Source organism: Arabidopsis lyrata, assembly GCF_000004255.2.
Source record: "Arabidopsis lyrata subsp. lyrata unplaced genomic scaffold ARALYscaffold_2, whole genome shotgun sequence".
Taxonomy (NCBI): Eukaryota; Viridiplantae; Streptophyta; class Magnoliopsida; order Brassicales; family Brassicaceae; genus Arabidopsis; species Arabidopsis lyrata.
Window position 1 is genome coordinate 8,475,455 of NW_003302554.1, and position 12,492 is coordinate 8,487,946.

The 12,492-nt window shown below is 32.4% G+C and overlaps 1 long non-coding RNA gene across 1 annotated transcript; it reads left to right on the forward strand.

Annotated features, from left to right (window-relative positions):
- Positions 1 to 5,137: 5,137 nt before the first annotated feature.
- Positions 5,138 to 12,242, forward strand: LOC110230962. The gene is made up of 3 exons (XR_002334056.1): positions 5,138 to 5,254; positions 5,849 to 5,917; positions 12,190 to 12,242. It is a non-coding gene; the product is annotated as an uncharacterized LOC110230962 (long non-coding RNA).
- Positions 12,243 to 12,492: the final 250 nt, after the last annotated feature.

Below are 12,492 nucleotides of genomic sequence, written 5' to 3' on the forward strand. Positions count from 1 at the left end.
CACCTAAAAACAGAATGAATATGGATGCAAATTTGATATAAGCTTGTATTGAAATTGTATCATATTCATCTGAAAAAAATAAATAAGGAATGGTAAAAGTTAACTAACCATCCAACATACTCAGCATATGCTCATTTATGTTGTTGACATCCTCATTAGTAGGACAGAGAATAGCTCTACCTTGAAAAAATTTAGGATCTTTCTCCACCATAAAGGTATTTCCATAAACTGCATCGATGATGGATTCGATTGGATCTTTATCCCGAGTTATAAGTAACTCTTTTGGGATGTCAATCATAGCAATTCCATCATTAGGCTGTGGCAATTTTGCCATCTCCAACATCTAGTATCCACTTTGAGAATTCCTCTATTTCCCGCTTTTCAAGGTCACTAATGTTTGCAAGAAGTCTCATATTCTTTGTTAGCTCCAAAAATCTGCAATGCTCCCAAATATAAGAAGAATTAAGCGCAGCAAACACAATCTCCTCTCTACCAGCACCATTGATAACCGGTAACACTTGTCTGAAATCACCTCCAAAAACTATAACTTTACCGCCAAAAGGCTTGTCCTCTGGATTATTCATAATATCTCTCAGAGTTCTATCCAAAGATTCAAAGCAATGCTTACTCATCATAGGAGCTTCATCCCAAATAATTAACTTTGCCCGGGTAACCAACTCACCAAGATCTGATCCACGTGAAATGTTACATGTAGACGCCTCATTGGGATTTAAAGGAATACCAAACCTGGAGTGTGCTGTTCGACCGCCATCTAAAAGCAGAGCAGCAATACCGCTAGAAGCGACATTTAAGCATATGTCCCCTTTTGATCTAATAGCAGCAGACAATAATTTCCAAAGAAAAGTTTTTCCAGTACCTCCAAAGCCGTAAACAAAAAACACTCCGCCTGTATCGTGATTCACAGCATTCATAATCTCATCATATATCTTCTTTTGTTCTGGAGTCACCTTAGCCAACCATTCTTCATGTTTTTCTTTCAATTCTGCACGGTTGTACTTGAGTTCATCCAATAGAAAATGATTGCATTTTTCAACGTCTTCCGATGAAACTTGTGGCATCTGCTTCCATTTTGTAAGTGAAACTCCATTTTTTGTTAGCAGCCTATCTATCTCTTGCAAACAAAATTCCTGTTTCTCCTCATCACTTAGATGGAGATCTGCAACATTTACAAAAACATACCAACAAAATAAAGTTACTCACCATCAATATATTAACTGCTAATCATTCAAATTAGTAAAATAAAAGTTGTATATGATAGTTCCAAATAGAATATATAGATACTACTACAAAACCTTGTCGTTGCCATTCTCTTCTTTTTCTGCGCTCAATATCTTCTGATAAAATCTTCCATGTTTCCTCCCATACCTTCTCTGGTTTCGTTAAACTTTCTGAAAGTAGCATAATGACAAATAGCCTCCGAACATACTTTGCAGAGCACCAAAAATTTGCATCTTTGATACCCTTGATATACTCTTTGTCATCATCTAGCAATCCTAAAGCGAAAACCGCATCTCTGAAGGATTCGTGAACAACACTTTTCACAGTTTTGAGATCTTTATATCCTGTAGCACCTCTTTTGATGTTTAAGAGGATTCTCAAATAATAAGCATCCTCTATTGTACGTGGAACAAAGTTAATCCTTCCAATAGCAAATCCTCTATCTCTGATCACAAATTTTTTTTCTTTGCTGTTCCAAGTGAAGTGATTTGGAACTTCTTCAAATAAGAGCTTGGTTGGATCAGGAGCAGGCTTTGGCGGTTTTTTCGCATTAGCACGGACTTTTCTACTTGGAGGATTCTTGTTAAGCTGAAACCACGCCAAAAATTGAGTAGCTTCACTGCTTAATCGACTCATAACACTCTCTTTGGTTTCACCTGGTTTGTAAAAGACTGGTTGTTTTCCTTCTTCATGAAAGTAAAGTTTAACAACTGGTGTTGTTCGATGATGTATGGGAAATTTGAAAATTCTCCATATAGCTTCACAAGCAGATACGTACCTGTTCAAATTGTAATAAGAAACTGCCATTAACAAAGTGATGTATAATCACAATCAGACTATATATATACAACTAATTAAAGTATTAATGAATAAACCTGCAATCAAAGTAATCCTGGACTTCGTCCTTATCTTTCTTAGCAGCAGCCGGGTCACTTGGCTCAACAGTAACTGTGACACGGTCATGTCCTTTATGAACATACTTAAACAGATACTTTATTGACCCTGATTGGTTGCACCACTCAACATTGATATGAGCATGATAACGAAGGGATAGCTTCTCATTATATGGGATTACGTAACGATTATCGCATTGAAAACCATTCTTCTCGACATAAGTACCAGTGTTACGTCTTCTGTAAACTGGAAAGCCATCATTATCAACCCTACTAATGTTGGAATAGTCTTTGGGGAAAAACTTAGAGCATTGTCCATTCACCATACATGGTGAATTCGGATGACCAGCACCACATGGTCCATGAATCATACAATCTTTAACCACTTGGTAAAGTTCTGGTTTCTTTTTCTTATCTGGAATCTCAGCACATATCACTTTATCAATGTCTTCGGCGGTAGACAACTTACTGGTGGGATGCATGAACAACAAAATGTGTGCATGCGGAAGACCTCTTTTCTGAAATTCAATTGTGTACATTGCTGAAAAATACATAACATAAAAAAGATTAGAGGTAAATTCAAAACACAGATACTAATAATATAAATAACAGCTACAGGTTTAAAAAATACCTGAAGCTGTTTTTCCTAGCAGACTCTTGGTGGTTAGATCATACATAAGATTATCAAGCTTCATCTTGAAAATCCTACATATGATATCTGGTCTATCATCAGACTTCAGGTTCCTCTCTTTACAGAATCTAACAATTTCAGGCCACTTTGAATTGCAAGTAAACGTTATGAATAGTGATGGAAATCCAAAGTGTTTGCAAATAGCCATTGCATCCAAATAATTGTTTGTCATGTACCTTGGTCCGCCAGTAAAGGAAGCTGGAATCTTCAATTCTCTACCTTGGTTTTGCAAATCATCGTTTCCAGCATTTGAATTCCTTTGGATTGAATCTAAGTTAGAGCTCCGAAAATTGGCTTGATTCTTCCTAATATATCTCAGCCTGTTTGACTCAATCATAGTGTAAGCGTCAACAATGAACTGCTGAAGCAAGCGCTTAGAGCGAAACAAAACATGTTTCTCCTGTTTCCTTTCTTGAAGACGATAAGCAAACCACTGCCTCATACTTACTTCTTTCTGTTCCTTTTGAGCATTCCCTTTGCTGTTGGTCTTAGCTTTCAGTATACCAACTCTAAAACCATCTTCCCCGTGTGGAAATAATAGAGGATATTGTAGTGCTAGATAGGAAACATGCAGTTCACTTATTCTTTTTAACTTCCCTGAACTTTTCTTCTGTAAAACGATATCACGTTTATCCATATTTTCATGAAAATCTCCTGGAATTAATGCTGCAACTTCAGATGCTGTTGGCAGATTGTATGTCCTTCCATCATCATTTCTCTTGGCAATAATTCTCATGTGAAAAGTGTCTTCTGAATCTGTATTGAATCTGTCTCTTGCTGATCTAAACGCTTCAACATGAGGGTTTATATCATCTAAAAGCTTGATGATACTTTCAATGATGTCTTTGTTCAAATTTTTCTTTTTCTGGCCCGTGGCAGATTCACCCTCTTTACTGAAAAATATATAAACTTATTAGATTATAGAAAAACTCAATATTATGTTTCTAATAAAAAGAGATTAACAGAGAAGATACCTCATAATGTTATATCTATTGTCAATCTCATTTTCAGTATCAACAATATACAGCTGTTGAAACTTTGCTTTGTTTCCTGGTTTTGGCTTCATATCACCCATGAGATGGTAATTTTCACCTTGTATTGCAAACATCTGAGGCCCACGACCTTTAGGAACACAATGATCCACTTTCCCACCGATAGAAGTAAATGAGAAAATCATATTGTAAGCTCTGATGTTTTCCCTAAAATGTCTAGCGATTTCATCATTACTGGTTAGCAAATACCACAACAATTCAGGCGATTCCTTTAGGAAAGGTAAGACTATCTGTCCTTGCATACAACACCCTGAGAACTTTGGATTTTTTGTTTTGCTCCTCTTGTTTAGGCGTTCCCCATACCAAAAAATAGCACCACACTCGCTACAACTAAAGATTGGATCACCTTCATCAACATAAGCTGAATAAAAAATAATCAAATATAGTTAGATCTTACTATAACAATTCTATTTGTTATTCAACAATATATTACAAAAATTGGAATAATACCATTTTTTTGCTTAGGTGGAATGACAGGGGTTTCCTTAGGTTTACCAAAAGCATTTTCTAACATAGTAAGTATGTCAAAACGTTCTTTAGCTCGATGAATTGCTTCTTTCGGGTTATAAGCACATTCTTTAGCATAGTCATCTTCATCTGATGAAGAATCCGTAGATAATTCTTCTTGACTGCTGCAATACAAATCTTCTTGGTAGTTGTCTTCATATTCTCCTGTTATTATTTGGACATTAGAAATAAGAATATCTGCTTGAGTATGATATTTTAAAAATTTCTCTGACCTTTTGTGGAGTCTTGATAATCTGAGAAATGATCATCTTCATCTGTATCTGTATTGAGATCATTATCCTCAATAAAATCATGATGAGAATCAAGGAAATCATCAGTAACAGAATCCTTTTGTAATGTTAACACGGATCCTGAAGGATTATCTGATACAAATTAGACGATAAAATATGGATAGTTAGTATGAACAAATAGCAACATGGATTTGTTATATATGAAATCTGGATCCATTATTCAAAAAAAATGCATTCTAACATGAAAATTTACCTTTGTTTCTGTGATCTGCCGCAGAAGCTCCGGAAATATCATCATTTTGCGAATAAGAAGATTCAGCAAGATATGAGGAATCATCGATTATTGTTGAGGTTAGCTGAGATTTATTGAATAGACTTCCTGACACTTTGAATAAGATTTATCCTGTTAGCTTAATTTGAATCATTAAAATATTACATATAATATCTTTAGACTGTCAAACAACAATGAAGAATATGACTTACATGGAATAGGGGAGAGATTTCTTGCTTTTTTAGAAGAAGGAGCTTGATATGGATTGTTTGAAACATTTTCCTGGCCTCTTGCAGTGGAACATGAAAAAGTTATTTGGTCAGATGCTGATAGTCCAGAGCTATTGCGTGGTGAGTTAGATATATCTGTTAAAACTCTTCTAAATACAGAGTTTATTGCAACAGCAGTTTTGGTATGGCTTTCTGCTGAAGGTGGAACGTAATTTTCACCAAGTACATTAGATGTTGTTCTTTTTCTTTTAGGAGTTGGAGTGACTTCAGAAGAACTTAGACCATGTGTATTATCGTTTTTTTCCATTATGACTTGGTTTCCTGTTGAACATAAAAGGTTTTGCTATAAAACATCAATAGTTTGCAAACCAATTAGATATACTAAAATTATAGAGAGGATAATAAATTTAAGTAGCTCTATGATAGGCTATCAAAATATGAATACCTTGGGATGTAATGGCTTTCCAAATACTCTGTAGCGTATTTCCTATGACATTCCTTCAAAAGTCCAAAAATTTTTGATGTTTAAGTGTTTTTGCATTTGAGCTGGAGGAATAACTCTCAACCAACAATCCTTATAATCGACGATAGGAGAAGTATATAATATTAGATATCTCAAGATATTCCATATCTCTTACTAAATTAAGTTGTTTGAGTAAGTTAATATTCTATCTTATCTGTTACTAACTAAATCTATACTTTTGTGATACACAGGATATTGGATTATAAGAATACCAAACAATAGGGAGCAAGGATCTCAGATCATCAACCTTTATTATTGAGGTTAGTGTCACTCAGAAGGATCAGATTATAGTAAATTTTGCTCAATATAAAAAATTCTTTAATGTACTCTGAAATTTATAAACATAGTTAACATGAAAAAAAGATATTCCATATATTGTGCTAATACTCTATTTAAGCAAAGCTTTTTCACAGAAAGCTTACGAATTAAGCACAATAAAAGTAAAACACAGATAAGCAAAATTTAAAACAACTGAACATAAGAGTCTAATTTTACAAATAGGGAAATAGCACATTGATTAAAAAAAGTTAACAAACAAAGCATTAAAGGAAGTCCAAGATAGAATATAACATAGGAGGAATTTTCTTGATGCCATCCACACAGCTGCAAATCTTAGTTAGAATCACCGTCTTCATCAGAAACATTGTCATTATCTGAGGATGTTGTTTCTGTATTTCCAGCAGTGAAAAAGCAGCTGCGAGAATAAATATAACTAACATAAGAATATAAAACTTATGTATAAATAAACCAATTTAAATTTCATATAGACTGTGGAAATACATGTAGCAGTCTCTGTTAATATCAGAGAAATTTTCATCAATGAAAATTCTTGGACAACCTCCTTTCGTAATCAAGCAAGGTTTACCTAAAAACACACAAAAATACCATAATTAGTATGTACTGAAATTTGTTGGCTATATATGGATACAGTAATCCATAATACAGTCAAATATGGATTAGGAATCATAAAATTAGTTTGGAGAACATCACCTCCAAACTCTGATATCCTCCAAAAACGCAGAACAACCATGATTGGTTGATTGTGATAATTCACATCACTTATTCTGTTAGAATACTTCCTAACAAATTCTTCACAGAAACTTCCGGTTGCAACACAATTAATGGAATGGCCACTACATGTAATGATACATAATAAAAATATAATGACACTTTTGAAAATCTGTTAACTAATACAACTCATATAGACGTAGACTATATTGATTTTCCAATAAAACTTACGCAAGGTCCTTTAATGTAAAAGTAACATAGCTTGAATCCAAATCACTCCCTCTTTCAAGTAGTCTTCCAATAGGAGAGACACTCCTAACCACTCCAACAACATCTAAATATGGGAATAAGTCAAAAATTAGGATATAAGAGTAAATAAAAAATAATAAAAAAAATTTGAAACTCTAATCCAGAATCTTACCAACAACGAATTGCTTCTCTTCTTCTGATGGATTATTGATCCTTGGAAAATCAAGACACTGCAGGAATTCGGAAGTGTATTTCTTTTTGTAGTAAGCCATAGTTGTCTTCTTATTAAAAGAAAGTTGGTAAGGATGATTAGAGTTCTTTTCATGGGATGAAGGTGGGATCACATCAAAATCCAAAAGAAAGTACCACTTTCCTTCTTTGAGATTTCTAGGAAAATCCCTCTTGTATGAATCTGGAGGAGCAACAGCATCAATTCTGGTACCCTGAAATATAAAACGTTAAAAAGATTTGTCTCCCTCATTATCTATAATAAATCTATATAAAAAATGATATAAAAAGGAGAAAATAACATATACCTTTTCATCTACCAAAATCATGGTAGTGTGATCATTAGGATGCTTGGGAGGATGATTCCAAATGCTCAAGATCTTAACAACGACAAACCATGCCTTCTTCTCAAGAGTTAAATCAGTTAAAAAAATTTTCATTTGAAAAAGATTAGAGTAATCGGCTGAAAAGGATGAAAGCTAGAAATTTTTTTGTTTGTGGAAACTCTTGGGAGAACTTGAATGTGATATATGTAGAAATCAATATATATATTTATACACATCTTGAAAAGGCCAAACCTATTGCATGACCAATAGCAACAATTTAGAAAAGCCAAAAAAATGATTTTTATATATTACTAAAGTAGAGAAAACAAAACATTATATGTGACAACCAATTTGCAAAACTTGACCATTGCATATGATTGATGTATTGGCAAAAGTTAACAGCTTTTTTGGTTTTCAAAATTAATGTTTTCTATGACATCTCAGAAACTTAATATAAGCTTAAAATACAATATCAAATAAGCTTAAAACTTGTAAGAATGGGGGGAGAGGGGGAGAGGGTGAGAGGGGGGGTTTACGAAACAAATAATACATTCAATATAGAATATATAGAATCACAATGCTTCAACTTTTTAAAATCTTTGCATTGGAAAACAGTTTTTTTAGTATTTTCATTTCCAATATAGTTCATAACAGATTATAAGAGAAAGATTATTTGGTTAACAAAAAAAAAACTATTCAGTAACTTATTTAAGTTGTAACGTACTGACATTAAAGGTCCATCATATTCACGAATGATATAAGTTCATAACAATGCAAATGATTTTTGGCAAAGTACATTTAAACATAATTAAAAGTCTCTGCAAATCTTAAAATTAAAAGAGAGTCAAATAACAAAAAACAAAAAGAGATAACAGGAATATATCAAAGTACAAACGGATAAAACAGATGATTCAATTTTATCTTCCTAGCTTTGTCTTAGTTAGAATCCACTTCCTCCATCTGATCATCATTTGCCTCGGCGATTGCAAATGATCGACTAAATTATAAAAAGCAAAGAGGAAATATTAGTTATCTTAATCTCATATTAATTAAAATATAAGAAAACCATAAAGTATGAAATTACATGTATCTGTAGTTATCGAAATCTGGAAATTGTTCATCAATAAAAACCCTTGAACAGCCAGCTACACTCATTAAGCAAGGTGACCCTATAGAGGAATTAACAAAGAGAGTTTTAGATTAAATAAATATGCATATATAGTTTTTGATCAAATTAATAGAAATAATGTAATTCAATATAGTTAAGGACCTTTTATTTCTGAGATCCTCCAGAATCGCATAACAGCCACGATAGGATCATTGTTGTAGCTAAGAGAACTTAAACGTGTAGACAATTTGTTAACAAACATCTCACAAGATTCTCCAACTGCAACACATATCATCTTTTTGCCACTAAAAATATAAAGAACATAGAGATTATTCATGTTAATACAATCTAGCTTCCTAAAATTCTAATGTAACAGAAAACATAATAAAAAGAGAAGCTAAACTTACTCATTGTCCTTAATCTTGAACATCACATGTCTTGCTTCATAATCAGTTTGTCCTATACCACAGACAAAAGGCACTGTTCGAATGGGAGACACACTTGTTATCAAACCAATAGCATCTACACAGGAAAACAAATATATTCAGATTAATGACTCTTGACAATATATCTAAATTATGTATATAGAACTTACCAGTTACATACTCCTTTTCTTGTGTTCCAGCATATTTGATTTCATCATAATCAATGAAATCCATGTAATTGTTGATTGATCTAGGAGTTATGTGAACCATTTTTGTTTCCCACTTACATTGAATCATGAAAGGGTGCCAAGAGTATCTAGAAATGGGATTTTGGGGAACAACGTTGAAATCAGACATGAAGTACCATTCACCTTCTTTGAGATTCTTTTTGAAATTGTGTCTGTAGAGACCATTTGGGATTATAGCATCGATTTTGTTTGCCTACATAAGAGATTTTATAAGAGTTGTGATATTGTAAGATGTCCACAACTAAGTCTGTGATAAAACAAATAAAACTAAAAATAAACTATAACTCATAGGTAACACATACCTTCTCATCAACCAAAATCATGCTGGTAACCATACTCGAATTTGGTGTGGAATGAAGATTCCAAATACTCAAGATCTTTAAATGAACCTTCCAGTTCATTCTCTCGTTGTTCAAATCAGAAACAAAATCCATGGGATAGGAAGAGTTTGACATTTAGGTTTAGTTTTACTTCACGGTTGTCTTGTTAATGGAAGAGAAGAGAATTAGAAAGCAAACAAAATAAATATAAGTTGGTTAAAAATTTTGATAGTCTGGATTCTGATAATTTAAACAAATACTAATAAGTATAACATTCCTTTCAAAAAACTACTCAAGTGTTTTGTTTACGTTTTACGTCAGCTAGAAATGATAGACATTGGGTATATCAAAAGCCAAAAATCCGGTTTTGAATGATGACTGTTGTTTTACAGTATAGGATTTTATTAGTTTTACTTCCCAACGAAGTATTTATATTATATGTATAGATGAATACAAATCATTTCGATAGTAGCTAATAATATATTTTATATATTGGGGAACCTACATTTTTCCAAAAGGCTTTTGATTAGTTTTGAGAAGATTTTGAGTGAACTGTTAAATCAAAAGAAATCTATATACTTTGTCGTTTAGTAGCTCTTATGATAATAATTTAGAAAACATCAAACCAATGGAATATAAAGAGTTAAGGAGATTATAAAGAGTTATGAAATTAAAATGTTATAGAGCAATTCATGAGATTAACTTGATAGCAAATGTAGGATAACATTGTTTGAAACATAAATAAAAAAATTATCAAGCCGAAATTTGAATCATAACAACCTAAATAGATAAAACCAATGAAAATAAAACATCAAGGGAACTTCCATCATCATCAGATTCTCTTAGTCATCATCATCTTCATGTTCATCTTCATCAGTGAAGCTACGACTGTGAAATAACATAGACCAAATTAGTGTGTCTCCTTGTAACATTAATAGTCAATTGTATAATTGGTAAAAATGACACTTACACGTATTGTGGAATATCCAAGTCATGAAAAGTTGGATCAAGGTACAAACGGGAACAACCAAATTCACTCATCAAGACATTTCTTCCTATAGAACCATTGTAAAATATATAATTTAGAAATATTAACTATTTCAAACACATAAGATAGTCTAATTAACAAAAGGAAACAAAGATTTTTTAGAACTAACCATCAAACTCTGTAATTCTCCAGTTGCGAAGAACAGCCACGATTGGTTCATAATTATAAGTAACCAAGTCGACCTTAGCAGACCAGTTGGTCATAAAGAAATCACAACACATACCAACAGCAATGCACTCAATTATTCCACCCCTAAATAATATTTCATGAATAGCATTATGTTTATATGTTTTAAGATATCATAAAACATCTTTGATCTTACATATATAATAAAACATATTAAGAGAAAAACTTACATATTGTCCTTTATCTTAAAAGCCACAAATCTTGACTCATTGTCTGAACCTCCTCGAGGGCAAACATAAGGAAATCTTCGAGTAGTATTGACAGCAACAATCACACCAATAGCATCTAAACTCAAAAAATGGAAATATAAACGAAATATAATCAGTAATCAAAAATATATGGATTCCACATAAAAAAAAATTTCAAGAAATCTCTACCAGTCACAATTTCTTTATTCGATTCCATAGCATATTGGACTTCAATAGGGAAAACAAACTCAAAGAAGTTACTCCATGATCTCTGTTTCACAGGCCACATTCCTGTTTCCCAGATAAACCTGATTTCAAATAGAGATGGTGAATATCTGATTCTATTCTCTGGTTGGATAACCTGGAAATCAGAGAGATGAAACCAGAATCCTTCTTTCAGTACTGGTCGAAAATTCCAAAGATATGTCCCAGATGGAATCCTTGCATCGATTCTTCTACCCTATAGAACCAAAACATTTAAAATACTTGTATGAGAAACATAAAAATAGTTTTATTGCAAGATAAAACTAAACAGAAAGTGAAGCAACAGCTTGATACCTTTTCATCTGCCAAGATCATGAGTGTTTCAGATCCAGCAGAACCCAAATCATGTTCCCACATACACATAATCTTAACATAAATCCTCCATTTTGTCGAGTTTACATGCAAATCAGACACACTGCGAACTAACTCCATGGGATATACACGTTTGTTTCTTTGCATTGAATGCAGAGGAGTCAATGGTTTCTGTGATGATATGAGAAGAAAATAGGTATATATAGACGAATATGACTGAATAGATTCAAAGAATATATTTAGAATTAGATATGGGAATATGAATCGTTTGGATGTGTTTGTTTGATATATCTCATTTATTATTATTTAAATATGAGGTAGATAATGATTAAGAATGATTATCATGATAATACAACAGAATAACCCAATATACAAATGATTGCATATAATCAAAGTTTCCATAAATTTAGGTCTTCAAGATACTCAATATTGAATTCGGATTCAATATAAATTATCAGCAAACTGTTGTAGAACTTGTTATAGATTTTGGATATTATTTAGATATTTTATTGTTATTAAGATTACAAAATTATATTTACAAATTTATGAAGGATCTAAACTACCATACAACTAATTCAACTGATATTGTATTTTAATTAACTGTTTGTTGATTTATTTACAGGATTATGCTAAAGCAGTTACAACAAATTGGATAAAGATCAGTCTGGAAAAAGCCATTAAAATAAGTAAGTCCCGTTAAAGTAATCATGCTATACTTTATTTTCAGTTATAATGGTTTTAGGATTATGGATAGTTTATAAAGTAGAATCAATAAGATTTCTCTCTTGTTAGATATACCGGAGACAGCATATGAATATGGCTTGGTTCAAAAGCTATTAGATCTTAAATTTACTCAATGAAGGTACTTATTTTTGAAAGCTTAGATAGAAATGAAAGCAAGGGGAAACAATGTTTGAAAAGATAA